Source organism: Gymnoscopelus braueri (genome assembly GCF_963280865.1).
Source record: "Gymnoscopelus braueri genome assembly, chromosome: 23".
Classification (NCBI taxonomy): domain Eukaryota; kingdom Metazoa; phylum Chordata; class Actinopteri; order Myctophiformes; family Myctophidae; genus Gymnoscopelus; species Gymnoscopelus braueri.
The window spans coordinates 19,989,675-20,005,275 of record NC_137625.1 but is presented as its reverse complement, the minus strand read 5'-3'; the positions used below and the strand labels follow the sequence as shown (position 1 = coordinate 20,005,275).

At 42.4% G+C, this 15,601-nt stretch overlaps 1 protein-coding gene across 1 annotated transcript in view; it reads right to left on the bottom strand.

Annotated features, from left to right (window-relative positions):
• llph (LLP homolog, long-term synaptic facilitation factor) overlaps positions 1-15,601 on the bottom strand; it is a 152,723-nt gene that overhangs the window by 55,565 nt on the left and 81,557 nt on the right. The gene's annotated exons all lie outside the window — the stretch shown is intronic.

Genomic DNA, 15,601 nt, shown 5'->3' with positions numbered 1-15,601 from the left:
TTAAATATATATATAAATTATTAGTTACGGGTTTAAAGGAGCCTCTTTGTAAGTCAATAAGGAGCATATTTTAAATTATCAATTTCTAGTCAATGGAGAAATTATTTTTGGGCGGTGTAGCCGCCCCTATAAGTGGGGTTGGGACCATAGACATATAAAGGTAGACGCCTCCTCTGGCTCTGAAGCGTCGGCATCTCGGACGCACTTCCGCTTCCTCTATGCTTCCGGGGGCAAGCTGGAAACTTCCGTGTGCGTCACAGAAGGGGGCGTTCGGTAGGCCAATCAGAGGCAGGTGGGGTGGGTCTTTTCTTAAGAGGCAGCCGCGCAGCAACTAGTCAGTTAGACGCGCTGTGATTGGCCAGTAGTTAACGTGATGTGATTGGTCAGTAGTCAAACAGCCCCCGGAAGAGCCTTGTATTGAGAGACCAGTCGTTACAATGAACTGCAGAGGCCAATGAGGTATCTAGGTTTCTATATCTATGGTTGGGACACCATTAGTATTAGTTTCCTGCACTGTGATTGGCCCACTTTCCTGTACTGTGATTGGCTGACTCTATTGGCTGACTCTATTCAGCACTGTGATTGGCTAGCGAGACACATGATGACATTAATAACCTATAAATAGGATTATGCACTTCCAAAAAATAATTTTTTTTGGAAGTGAGCTTCCATCACTATGATGACCACTGTGATGACCACACCGCCCACTTCACACTGGGTGTGATTTTTGGGCGGTGTAGCCGCCCCTATAAGTGGGGTTGGGACACCTCATTACTAGTTTCCTGCACTGTGATTGGCCCATTAGTTACTAATGGGCCAATCACAGTGCAGGAAACTAGTAAAGGTGTCAACCTTTTTTGTGCCAAGGCACACCTGGCATAGCCAAAAAATCCCAGGGCACACCTAGATATACGGTATATATAATTATATATATATATATACGGTATATCTATATACACACACTAGGGGTGTGCCGATTTTCACATTTCACGAAACGATACGATACGATATTGGGCACACAACTTCGATACGATTTCGATACTTTATCATGAAAATATATGGGGGAGAAAAAAAGCAAATGCAAACAAATATTTCTGTTTTTGCATTATTCAGACATGCAAACTTGTAGCTTTTCAGCTTCCACTAGCCGTTTTGAATCTTAGTCACCAGAAGTAAATTGTTAATGAATTGTTCATGCGTTCATTATTGTTCATGTTCATGTGTCAAGCGAGGATGTGGGACTGCCAGTTTTTTTAATGCCACACTCCCTTTTCTACCACCACAATACAATCACATAATGTACCTCAGACATGTCTGATCCACAATAACTGTTCAATAAATTGGCTAAAGATCTTTGTGTGGCATTTTCCTTCTCTACAGTAAAGGGACATTGTAGAAATGTTTTGACTCCATACTATGTGTACTTGTGTCCCATATTTTCTGATTTTTGCTTTTTAATTTGATAGCAGGCGACTGTTCTTGTTTCAACTGTCTCATGCATCTATAAAAGTTCAGTTGGATTGTGTGCCCTAACCCCACAACTTTAATCTCTGGAAACACCCCATTGCATAGGTTTGTGATCCAGTACACCAGGGCCCTATTCCTCGAAAGGTGAATTGGAGCTAAAGCCTGGCCTTAACCCCCTATCCTGGCTTAATTTAGCCAGGATTAGGGCTGAATCGGTTCCATGAAAGCTGAATTATCTTGAAGATTAGTTTAGCCAGTTCACCCTGGTTAAGTTTAGCCATGACCCGATTCCACGAAAGAGAATTGAAGCAAGCCTACCTTAGTTACCATGGCAATTTAGCTGTGAAGTTAGCCTGGTCAGGAGCAGGCTAACAGCCAAGCTTACTTAATCCAGTGTCTTTGTTCTTCAAGTTTTTCCACAGTTAATTCAACACATGTGTTTGTATATGGACTCATTTGAATGACCCTGCATTCAAATAAAATGAAATCAATACAATAAGATATAATCAATGTAATTATATTACTGAAATAGTGTGTGACCATGAATCATAATTGTTTCACAATGACTCATGTGATATGTCATTGTCACTCTGTTAACACTATAGTTCATATTGTTGTTAGATGTTTGATAATATATTACTTTTTTTTTTTAAATATGATAAAACATTTATTTATATATATATATATATATATATATAATAGAAAAAATGTATATATATATATATATTTAAATATATATATAAATTATTAGTTACGGGTTTAAAGGAGCCTCTTTGTAAGTCAATAAGGAGCATATTTTAAATTATCAATTTCTAGTCAATGGAGAAATTATTTTTGGGCGGTGTAGCCGCCCCTATAAGTGGGGTTGGGACCATAGACATATAAAGGTAGACGCCTCCTCTGGCTCTGAAGCGTCGGCATCTCGGACGCACTTCCGCTTCCTCTATGCTTCCGGGGGCAAGCTGGAAACTTCCGTGTGCGTCACAGAAGGGGGCGTTCGGTAGGCCAATCAGAGGCAGGTGGGGTGGGTCTTTTCTTAAGAGGCAGCCGCGCAGCAACTAGTCAGTTAGACGCGCTGTGATTGGCCAGTAGTTAACGTGATGTGATTGGTCAGTAGTCAAACAGCCCCCGGAAGAGCCTTGTATTGAGAGACCAGTCGTTACAATGAACTGCAGAGGCCAATGAGGTATCTAGGTTTCTATATCTATGGTTGGGACACCATTAGTATTAGTTTCCTGCACTGTGATTGGCCCACTTTCCTGTACTGTGATTGGCTGACTCTATTGGCTGACTCTATTCAGCACTGTGATTGGCTAGCGAGACACATGATGACATTAATAACCTATAAATAGGATTATGCACTTCCAAAAAATCTTTTTTTTGGAAGTGAGCTTCCATCACTATGATGACCACTGTGATGACCACACCGCCCACTTCACACTGGGTGTGATTTTTGGGCGGTGTAGCCGCCCCTATAAGTGGGGTTGGGACACCTCATTACTAGTTTCCTGCACTGTGATTGGCCCATTAGTTACTAATGGGCCAATCAGTGCAGGAAACTAGTAAAGGTGTCAACCTTTTTTGTGCCAAGGCACACCTGGCATAGCCAAAAAATCCCAGGGCACACCTAGATATACGGTATATATAATTATATATATATATATACGGTATATCTATATACACACACTAGGGCTGTGCCGATTTTCACATTTCACGAAACGATACGATACGATATTGGGCACACAACTTCGATACGATTTCGATACTTTATCATGAAAATATATGGGGGAGAAAAAAAGCAAATGCAAACAAATATTTCTGTTTTTGCATTATTCAGACATGCAAACTTGTAGCTTTTCAGCTTCCACTAGCCGTTTTGAATCCACCTGACACGAAAAAAAACAGCGTGTTGTCACCCTTTTCACCTCGGGGCTGTTTGCATGCCTGATTATTATTATTGTTTATAAAAAAAAAAAGATTTTTTTTTTTTCAAAATGATTTTTTTTCAAACCTCCTTCAAACGGCGCGGCACACCTCAGCAGTAGCCCCGGCCCAAAATTGGGACGTTTGCCAGGGTTGATATACACTGCATTAGTAGACCCCTTGCTGTACTGTGATTGGCTGACTCTATTCAGCACTGTGATTGGCTAGCGAGACACATGATGGCATTAATAACCTATAAATAGGATTATGCACTTCCAAAAATCCATTTTTTTTGGAAGTGAGCTTCCATCACTATGATGACCACTGTGATGACCACACCGCCCACTTCACACTGGGTGTGATTTTTATTTATTTCTTGTCCACCTTTGGAGTTACATCATGATGGCAAGGTAACTACACAACCCAAATCTCTACCAAAGTGGTCTTGCAAATGTGGGGTTATTGCGTGTCTCGTCCCGTCCCCCGTCCCCCACTCATCCCGTCGCGGTCAACCCCCCCTCCCCCGTCCCCGTCCCGTTGCGGCCCCCGTCGCAGTACACCACTTAGGGGTTAAGCCTGGATTTAACACCTATCCTGGCTTAATTTTGCCAGGATTAGCGATGAATCGGTTTCATGAAAGCTGAATTATCTTGCCAGATTAGTTTAGCCAGAGCACCCTGGATCCATGACTCGATTTCACGAAAGAAAATGTACCCCCATTTTTTTTATATTATAAAAAATGTCTGACAGACATATATAGGCTGTATATATATACACACACACACACACACACACACACACACACACACACACACACACACACACACACACACACACACACACACACACACACACACACACACACACATATAGTTTGAATGGGGTTTCTAGGTGTAAGTATGTAGGACTAATAGCCTGCCAAAGTTTGTACTTTTTCCCCTAAAATCTATAAAAGCAATGAGGGTCAATGGCGATCAATGGCAAAATGGACAAGAGTTTCTAGGTGAAAGTGTTTTTTTTTAGGTCCATTTTGCCATTGACAATCACTGCTTTTATAGATTTTAGGGGGAAAAGTACAAACTTTGGCAGGCTATTAGTCCTACATGCTTTTTTTTGTGGAAGTGAGCTTCCATCACTATGATGACCACTGTGATGACCACACCACCGACCACTGTGATGACTGCCCACCGCCCACTTCACACTGGGTGTGAAGTGGGCGGTGGGCAGTCCTACATGCTTACACCTAGAAACCCCATTCAAAAAATGTTAAAATGTTCATCTTACAGTGAACAATGTTTGGCTGAAAACAAATCTTTGAAATGTTTCATAGGTTTAGAAATGTACTCCTCTAAAAGTTTTGGCACCTCAAACAACGCTTTCACCTAGAACCTCCATTCACACTTTTTATAATTCATCTTACTGTGGACACAAATGCTTGAACTTTTTACTTTGAAATGTTTTGTAGTTTTTGAGATATTTAACTTTAAACACCCAATGCATTGTCAATGGCAATGGATATAGAGCACCGAAGTCTGACGTCACTGCCAGTAGAGGGCCAGTAGAGGGCGCTGTTCCAGGGTTCGTGGCTTAATTTTTTGTGTTGAAATCCCCATTTGGGAATGTTAGATCACGTAATATAAGAACTGTGTTCCAAACATAAACACACCACCCTGGCGTTTTTGTCAGGGGGGTGGCTCTGCATCGTTTATGATATTCATTCATATTTGATACAGCCTGTTTCTGGTGAAATTGGAATGAATTCTGCCTTAAAAGTCTTAAGAACTACTACTTCCGGGTCTGATATCACTGTCCCCACAGCAGCCGCGTTCATGGGAAAGGTAGTCTTTGGGTTGTTTGACTCGTTTCTAGTGTTTATATTGTGTTACTCTTTGGGTAAATGTGTACATTTATTTACACCTTCAGTCGATGCTTCATATCCATATGGATAAAACCGCCAGGGTGGTGTGTTTATTTTTGGAACACAGTTCTTATATGAAGCGATCTAAGATTCCCCAATGAGGATATCAATACAATAAGTAAAGCCATGAACCTGCGTAATGCGCCCTCTACTGGCAGTGATGTCAGGACTTCGGTGCTGTATTTAAAGGGGAAAATTTACAAATTTTGCCAGGCTAAGTTAACAGAACAAGTGAGAACCTCTGTGGTGCATTGGTTTAGATACAGCACTTGTAACCAGAAGGTTACCGGTTCAAATCCAACCAGGACAGTTTTCCAACTTTCACCTGACTCTTGCACCTTTATCTGATCTTTTACTCAAGAGCGTGCAAGAGACCAGAGAAAGTATGTACCATGGTGGAGCAGTGGTTAAGATTCAGGCCTTGCATACTGAAGGTCCTGAGTTCAAATCCCGCAATGACATCTTTCTGACTTTTACCTGGGGCTTTTACCTTTATCTAATCTTTGAGAAAACTGCACGCAAGTCAACAGAACAGGTAAGGACCTCTGTGGTGCAGTGGTTTAGATACAGCACTTGCAACCAGAAGGTTACCGGTTCAAATCCAACCAGGACAGTTTTCCAACTTTTACCTGACTCTTGCACCTTTATCTGATCTTTCACTCAAGAGCGCGCAAGAGACCAGAGAAAGCATGTACCATGGTGGAGCAGTGGTTAAGATTCAGGCCTTGCATACTAAAGGTCCTGAGTTCAAATCCCACAAGGACATCTTTCTAACTTTTACCTGGGGCTTTTACCTTTATCTAATCTTTCAGAAAAGTGCACGCAAGTCAATAGAACAGGTAAGGACCTCTGTGGTGCAGTGGTTTAGATACAGCACTTGCAACCAGAAGGTTACCGGTTCAAATCCATCCAGGACAGTTTTCCAACTTTTACCTGACTCTTGCACCTTTATCTGATCTTTCACTGAAGAGCGTGCAAGAGACCCGAGAAAGTATGAACCATGGTGGAGCAGTGGTTAAGATACAGGCCTTACATGCAGTAGTCTGGGAGGCATTGCGTCGGAGCTTGGACAGCAGGGGCGCGGCCACTGCGTTGTGATTCAAATCAACAGCTAATGAAGAAAAGGGGGCGGGATCCACATGCACTGGGTGTTGCATCTAAATTAACCTCACTCCGTCAAATGGAAGAAGCTTGCGACACACATTTTGTTTCACAGCGTACTTGCATCTGAGACTCCGGGCGCAGAATCGATGACAGACGGAGTTTCATTTTTTCAAGCTACTAGGCAGGTGATTGGATGATCCCGCCCCTAGCAGCCGCTGATTGGTTCGTATGCGCAGTGGTTCGGGCAGCTTTACTCTGTGAGCAATCCCAGACCCTCCTTCCTGAAACCAAATGCAAATGAGATTTCCGGAGGGAGGGGGGTTTACCAGGCTACATCTAAATAGGATCGACGGGAATCAATTTCCCCTTGAGAAATTGCGGCTGCCATTGTTGTGTACTGCTGTTTGCCTCTCGTCTGACTTTTTAGACGAGTTGCACAGCTCTCAGACCGGTAAGAGGCGTGTCCGCTCAGATTCTGAGCGTAAGTTACATCCCGCCCACAAATACCAGGGCTCTGGCCCAGAAGTTCCTCGCCGAGCTGGCGAAAACTTCTGGGAACTCAGATTATACATGCAGAAGGTCCTGAGTTCCAATTCCGCAGGGACATCTTTCCAACTTTTACCTGGAGCTTTTACCTTTATCTAATCTTTCACTGAATATCACGCAAGTGAAGAGCATAAGTATGAACCATTGTGGTGCAGTGGTTTATATACAGGGCTTGCAACCAGAAGGATCCCGGTTCAAATCCAGCCAGATATTTTTTCCAACTTTTACCTGGCGCTTTTACCTTTATCTAATCTTTCAGTGAATAGCACGCAAGTGAACATGATAAGTAAGAACCACTGTGTCAATCTCAAGCATACATGTCCACAGTAACCCTGGAACAGCGCCCTCTACTGGCCCTCTACTGGCAGTGACGTCAGACTTCGGTGCTCTATATCCATTGCCATTGACAATGCATTGGGCGTTTAAAGTTAAATATCTCAAAAACTACAAAACATTTCAAAGTAAAAAGTTCAAGCATTTGTGTCCACAGTAAGATGAATTATAAAAAGTGTGAATGGAGGTTCTAGGTGAAAGCGTTGTTTGAGGTGCCAAAAATTTTAGAGGAGTACATTTCTAAACCTATGAAACATTTCAAAGATTTGTTTTCAGGCAAACATTGTTCACAGTAAGATGAACATTTTAAAGTTTGAATGGGGTTTCTAGGTGTAAGTATGTAGGACTAATAGCCTGCCAAAGTTTGTACTTTTCCCCCTAAAATCTATAAAAGCAGTGATGGTCAATGGCAAAATGGACAAGAGTTTCTAGGTGAAAGTGTTTTTTTTAGGTCCATTTTGCCATTGACAATCACTGCTTTTATAGATTTTAGGGGAAAAAGTACAAACTTTGGCAGGCTATTAGTCCTACATGCTTACACCTAGAAACCCCATTCAAACTTTAAAATGTTCATCTTACAGTGAACAATGTTTGGCTGAAAACAAATCTTTGAAATGTTTCATAGGTTTAGAAATGTACTCCTCTAAAAGTTTTGGCACCTCAAACAACGCTTTCACCTAGAACCTCCATTCACACTTTTTATAATTCATCTTACTATGGACACAAATGCTTGAACTTTTTACTTTGAAATGTTTTGTAGTTTTTGAGATATTTAACTTTAAACGCCCAATGCATTGTCAATGGCAATGGATATAGAGCACCGAAGTCTGACGTCACTGCCAGTAGAGGGCCAGTAGAGGGCGCTGTTCCAGGGTTCGTGGCTTAATTTTTTGTGTTGAAATCCCCATTTGGGAATGTTAGATCACGTCATATAAGAACTGTGTTCCAAACATAAACACACCACCCTGGCGTTTTTGTCAGGGGGGTGGCTCTGCATCGTTTATGATATTCATTCATATTTGATACAGCCTGTTTCTGGAGAAAATGGAATGAATTCTGCCTTAAAAGTCTTAAGAACTACTACTTCCGGGTCTGATATCACTGTCCCCACAGCAGCCGCGTTCATGGGAAAGGTAGTCTTTGGGTTGTTTGACTCGTTTCTAGTGTTTATATTGTGTTACTCTTTGGGTAAATGTGTACATTTATTTACACCTTCAGTCGATGCTTCATATCCATATGGATAAAACCGCCAGGGTGGTGTGTTTATTTTTGGAACACAGTTCTTATATGAAGCGATCTAAGATTCCCCAATGAGGATATCAATACAATAAGTAAAGCCATGAACCTGCGTAATGCGCCCTCTACTGGCAGTGATGTCAGGACTTCGGTGCTGTATTTAAAGGGAAAAAATTACAAATTTTGCCAGGCTAAGTTAACAGAACAAGTGAGAACCTCTGTGGTGCATTGGTTTAGATACAGCACTTGCAACCAGAAGGTTACCGGTTCAAATCCAACCAGGACAGTTTTCCAACTTTTACCTGACTCTTGCACCTTTATCTGATCTTTCACTCAAGAGCGCGCAAGAGACCAGAGAAAGCATGTACCATGGTGGAGCAGTGGTTAAGATTCAGGCCTTGCATACTGAAGGTCCTGAGTTCAAATCCCACAAGGACATCTTTCTAACTTTTACCTGGGGCTTTTACCTTTATCTAATCTTTCAGAAAAGTGCACGCAAGTCAATAGAACAGGTAAGGACCTCTGTGGTGCAGTGGTTTAGATACAGCACTTGCAACCAGAAGGTTACCGGTTCAAATCCATCCAGGACAGTTTTCCAACTTTTACCTGACTCTTGCACCTTTATCTGATCTTTCACTGAAGAGCGTGCAAGAGACCCGAGAAAGTATGAACCATGGTGGAGCAGTGGTTAAGATACAGGCCTTACATGCAGTAGTCTTGGAGGCATTGCGTCGGAGCTTGGACAGCAGGGGCGCGGCCACTGCGTTGTGATTCAAATCAACAGCTAATGAAGAAAAGGGGGCGGGATCCACATGCACTGGGTGTTGCATCTAAATTAACCTCACTCCGTCAAATGGAAGAAGCTTGCGACACACATTTTGTTTCACAGCGTACTTGCATCTGAGACTCCGGGCGCAGAATCGATGACAGACGGAGTTTAATTTTTTCAAGCTACTAGGCAGGTGATTGGATGATCCCGCCCCTAGCAGCCGCTGATTGGTTCGTATGCGCAGTGGTTCGGGCAGCTTTACTCTGTGAGCAATCCCAGACCCTCCTTCCTGAAACCAAATGCAAATGAGATTTCCGGAGGGAGGGGGGTTTACCAGGCTACATCTAAATAGGATCGACGGGAATCAATTTCCCCTTGAGAAATTGCGGCTGCCATTGTTGTGTACTGCTGTTTGCCTCTCGTCTGACTTTTTAGACGAGTTGCACAGCTCTCAGACCGGTAAGAGGCGTGTCCGCTCAGATTCTGAGCGTAAGTTACATCCCGCCCACAAATACCAGGGCTCTGGCCCAGAAGTTCCTCGCCGAGCTGGCGAAAACTTCTGGGAACTCAGATTATACATGCAAAGGTCCTGAGTTCCAATTCCGCAGGGACATCTTTCCAACTTTTACCTGGAGCTTTTACCTTTATCTAATCTTTCACTGAACATCACGCAAGTGAAGAGCATAAGTATGAACCATTGTGGTGCAGTGGTTTATATACAGGGCTTGCAACCAGAAGGATCCCGGTTCAAATCCAGCCAGATATTTTTTCCAACTTTTACCTGGCGCTTTTACCTTTATCTAATCTTTCAGTGAATAGCACGCAAGTGAACATGATAAGTAAGAACCACTGTGTCAATCTCAAGCATACATGTCCACAGTAACCCTGGAACAGCGCCCTCTACTGGCCCTCTACTGGCAGTGACGTCAGACTTCGGTGCTCTATATCCATTGCCATTGACAATGCATTGGGCGTTTAAAGTTAAATATCTCAAAAACTACAAAACATTTCAAAGTAAAAAGTTCAAGCATTTGTGTCCACAGTAAGATGAATTATAAAAAGTGTGATTGGAGGTTCTAGGTGAAAGCGTTGTTTGAGGTGCCAAAAATTTTAGAGGAGTACATTTCTAAACCTATGAAACATTTCAAAGATTTGTTTTCAGGCAAACATTGTTCACAGTAAGATGAACATTTTAAAGTTTGAATGGGGTTTCTAGGTGTAAGTATGTAGGACTAATAGCCTGCCAAAGTTTGTACTTTTCCCCCTAAAATCTATAAAAGCAGTGATGGTCAATGGCAAAATGGACAAGAGTTTCTAGGTGAAAGTGTTTTTTTTAGGTCCATTTTGCCATTGACAATCACTGCTTTTATAGATTTTAGGGGAAAAAGTACAAACTTTGGCAGGCTATTAGTCCTACATGCTTACACCTAGAAACCCCATTCAAACTTTAAAATGTTCATCTTACAGTGAACAATGTTTGGCTGAAAACAAATCTTTGAAATGTTTCATAGGTTTAGAAATGTACTCCTCTAAAAGTTTTGGCACCTCAAACAACGCTTTCACCTAGAACCTCCATTCACACTTTTTATAATTCATCTTACTGTGGACACAAATGCTTGAACTTTTTACTTTGAAATGTTTTGTAGTTTTTGAGATATTTAACTTTAAACGCCCAATGCATTGTCAATGGCAATGGATATAGAGCACCGAAGTCTGACGTCACTGCCAGTAGAGGGCCAGTAGAGGGCGCTGTTCCAGGGTTCGTGGCTTAATTTTTTGTGTTGAAATCCCCATTTGGGAATGTTAGATCACGTCATATAAGAACTGTGTTCCAAACATAAACACACCACCCTGGCGTTTTTGTCAGGGGGGTGGCTCTGCATCGTTTATGATATTCATTCATATTTGATACAGCCTGTTTCTGGCGAAAATGGAATGAATTCTGCCTTAAAAGTCTTAAGAACTACTACTTCCGGGTCTGATATCACTGTCCCCACAGCAGCCGCGTTCATGGGAAAGGTAGTCTTTGGGTTGTTTGACTCGTTTCTAGTGTTTATATTGTGTTACTCTTTGGGTAAATGTGTACATTTATTTACACCTTCAGTCGATGCTTCATATCCATATGGATAAAACCGCCAGGGTGGTGTGTTTATTTTTGGAACACAGTTCTTATATGAAGCGATCTAAGATTCCCCAATGAGGATATCAATACAATAAGTAAAGCCATGAACCTGCGTAATGCGCCCTCTACTGGCAGTGATGTCAGGACTTCGGTGCTGTATTTAAAGGGAAAGAATTACAAATTTTGCCAGGCTAAGTTAACAGAACAAGTGAGAACCTCTGTGGTGCATTGGTTTAGATACAGCACTTGCAACCAGAAGGTTACCGGTTCAAATCCAACCAGGACAATTTTCCAACTTTCACCTGACTCTTGCACCTTTATCTGATCTTTTACTCAAGAGCATGCAAGAGACCAGAGAAAGTATGTACCATGGTGGAGCAGTGGTTAAGATTCAGGCCTTGCATACTGAAGGTCCTGAGTTCAAATCCCGCAATGACATCTTTCTGACTTTTACCTGGGGCTTTTACCTTTATCTAATCTTTGAGAAAACTGCACGCAAGTCAACAGAACAGGTAAGGACCTCTGTGGTGCAGTGGTTTAGATACAGCACTTGCAACCAGAAGGTTACCGGTTCAAATCCAACCAGGACAGTTTTCCAACTTTTACCTGACTCTTGCACCTTTATCTGATCTTTCACTCAAGAGCGCGCAAGAGACCAGAGAAAGCATGTACCATGGTGGAGCAGTGGTTAAGATTCAGGCCTTGCATACTGAAGGTCCTGAGTTCAAATCCCACAAGGACATCTTTCTAACTTTTACCTGGGGCTTTTACCTTTATCTAATCTTTCAGAAAAGTGCACGCAAGTCAATAGAACAGGTAAGGACCTCTGTGGTGCAGTGGTTTAGATACAGCACTTGCAACCAGAAGGTTACCGGTTCAAATCCATCCAGGACAGTTTTCCAACTTTTACCTGACTCTTGCACCTTTATCTGATCTTTCACTGAAGAGCGTGCAAGAGACCCGAGAAAGTATGAACCATGGTGGAGCAGTGGTTAAGATACAGGCCTTACATGCAGTAGTCTGGGAGGCATTGCGTCGGAGCTTGGACAGCAGGGGCGCGGCCACTGCGTTGTGATTCAAATCAACAGCTAATGAAGAAAAGGGGGCGGGATCCACATGCACTGGGTGTTGCATCTAAATTAACCTCACTCCGTCAAATGGAAGAAGCTTGCGACACACATTTTGTTTCACAGCGTACTTGCATCTGAGACTCCGGGCGCAGAATCGATGACAGACGGAGTTTAATTTTTTCAAGCTACTAGGCAGGTGATTGGATGATCCCGCCCCTAGCAGCCGCTGATTGGTTCGTATGCGCAGTGGTTCGGGCAGCTTTACTCTGTGAGCAATCCCAGACCCTCCTTCCTGAAACCAAATGCAAATGAGATTTCCGGAGGGAGGGGGGTTTACCAGGCTACATCTAAATAGGATCGACGGGAATCAATTTCCCCTTGAGAAATTGCGGCTGCCATTGTTGTGTACTGCTGTTTGCCTCTCGTCTGACTTTTTAGACGAGTTGCACAGCTCTCAGACCGGTAAGAGGCGTGTCCGCTCAGATTCTGAGCGTAAGTTACATCCCGCCCACAAATACCAGGGCTCTGGCCCAGAAGTTCCTCGCCGAGCTGGCGAAAACTTCTGGGAACTCAGATTATACATGCAGAAGGTCCTGAGTTCCAATTCCGCAGGGACATCTTTCCAACTTTTACCTGGAGCTTTTACCTTTATCTAATCTTTCACTGAACATCACGCAAGTGAAGAGCATAAGTATGAACCATTGTGGTGCAGTGGTTTATATACAGGGCTTGCAACCAGAAGGATCCCGGTTCAAATCCAGCCAGATATTTTTTCCAACTTTTACCTGGCGCTTTTACCTTTATCTAATCTTTCAGTGAATAGCACGCAAGTGAACATGATAAGTAAGAACCACTGTGTCAATCTCAAGCATACATGTCCACAGTAACCCTGGAACAGCGCCCTCTACTGGCCCTCTACTGGCAGTGACGTCAGACTTCGGTGCTCTATATCCATTGCCATTGACAATGCATTGGGCGTTTAAAGTTAAATATCTCAAAAACTACAAAACATTTCAAAGTAAAAAGTTCAAGCATTTGTGTCCACAGTAAGATGAATTATAAAAAGTGTGAATGGAGGTTCTAGGTGAAAGCGTTGTTTGAGGTGCCAAAAATTTTAGAGGAGTACATTTCTAAACCTATGAAACATTTCAAAGATTTGTTTTCAGGCAAACATTGTTCACAGTAAGATGAACATTTTAAAGTTTGAATGGGGTTTCTAGGTGTAAGTATGTAGGACTAATAGCCTGCCAAAGTTTGTACTTTTCCCCCTAAAATCTATAAAAGCAGTGATGGTCAATGGCAAAATGGACAAGAGTTTCTAGGTGAAAGTGTTTTTTTTAGGTCCATTTTGCCATTGACAATCACTGCTTTTATAGATTTTAGGGGAAAAAGTACAAACTTTGGCAGGCTATTAGTCCTACATGCTTACACCTAGAAACCCCATTCAAACTTTAAAATGTTCATCTTACAGTGAACAATGTTTGGCTGAAAACAAATCTTTGAAATGTTTCATAGGTTTAGAAATGTACTCCTCTAAAAGTTTTGGCACCTCAAACAACGCTTTCACCTAGAACCTCCATTCACACTTTTTATAATTCATCTTACTGTGGACACAAATGCTTGAACTTTTTACTTTGAAATGTTTTGTAGTTTTTGAGATATTTAACTTTAAACGCCCAATGCATTGTCAATGGCAATGGATATAGAGCACCGAAGTCTGACGTCACTGCCAGTAGAGGGCCAGTAGAGGGCGCTGTTCCAGGGTTCGTGGCTTAATTTTTTGTGTTGAAATCCCCATTTGGGAATGTTAGATCACGTCATATAAGAACTGTGTTCCAAACATAAACACACCACCCTGGCGTTTTTGTCAGGGGGGTGGCTCTGCATCGTTTATGATATTCATTCATATTTGATACAGCCTGTTTCTGGCGAAAATGGAATGAATTCTGCCTTAAAAGTCTTAAGAACTACTACTTCCGGGTCTGATATCACTGTCCCCACAGCAGCCGCGTTCATGGGAAAGGTAGTCTTTGGGTTGTTTGACTCGTTTCTAGTGTTTATATTGTGTTACTCTTTGGGTAAATGTGTACATTTATTTACACCTTCAGTCGATGCTTCATATCCATATGGATAAAACCGCCAGGGTGGTGTGTTTATTTTTGGAACACAGTTCTTATATGAAGCGATCTAAGATTCCCCAATGAGGATATCAATACAATAAGTAAAGCCATGAACCTGCGTAATGCGCCCTCTACTGGCAGTGATGTCAGGACTTCGGTGCTGTATTTAAAGGGAAAGAATTACAAATTTTGCCAGGCTAAGTTAACAGAACAAGTGAGAACCTCTGTGGTGCATTGGTTTAGATACAGCACTTGCAACCAGAAGGTTACCGGTTCAAATCCAACCAGGACAGTTTTCCAACTTTCACCTGACTCTTGCACCTTTATCTGATCTTTTACTCAAGAGCGTGCAAGAGACCAGAGAAAGTATGTACCATGGTGGAGCAGTGGTTAAGATTCAGGCCTTGCATACTGAAGGTCCTGAGTTCAAATCCCGCAATGACATCTTTCTGACTTTTACCTGGGGCTTTTACCTTTATCTAATCTTTGAGAAAACTGCACGCAAGTCAACAGAACAGGTAAGGACCTCTGTGGTGCAGTGGTTTAGATACAGCACTTGCAACCAGAAGGTTACCGGTTCAAATCCAACCAGGACAGTTTTCCAACTTTTACCTGACTCTTGCACCTTTATCTGATCTTTCACTCAAGAGCGCGCAAGAGACCAGAGAAAGCATGTACCATGGTGGAGCAGTGGTTAAGATTCAGGCCTTGCATACTGAAGGTCCTGAGTTCAAATCCCACAAGGACATCTTTCTAACTTTTACCTGGGGCTTTTACCTTTATCTAATCTTTCAGAAAAGTGCACGCAAGTCAATAGAACAGGTAAGGACCTCTGTGGTGCAGTGGTTTAGATACAGCACTTGCAACCAGAAGGTTACCGGTTCAAATCCATCCAGGACAGTTTTCCAACTTTTACCTGACTCTTGCACCTTTATCTGATCTTTCACTGAAGAGCGTGCAAGAGACCCGAGAAAGTATGAACCATGGTGGAGC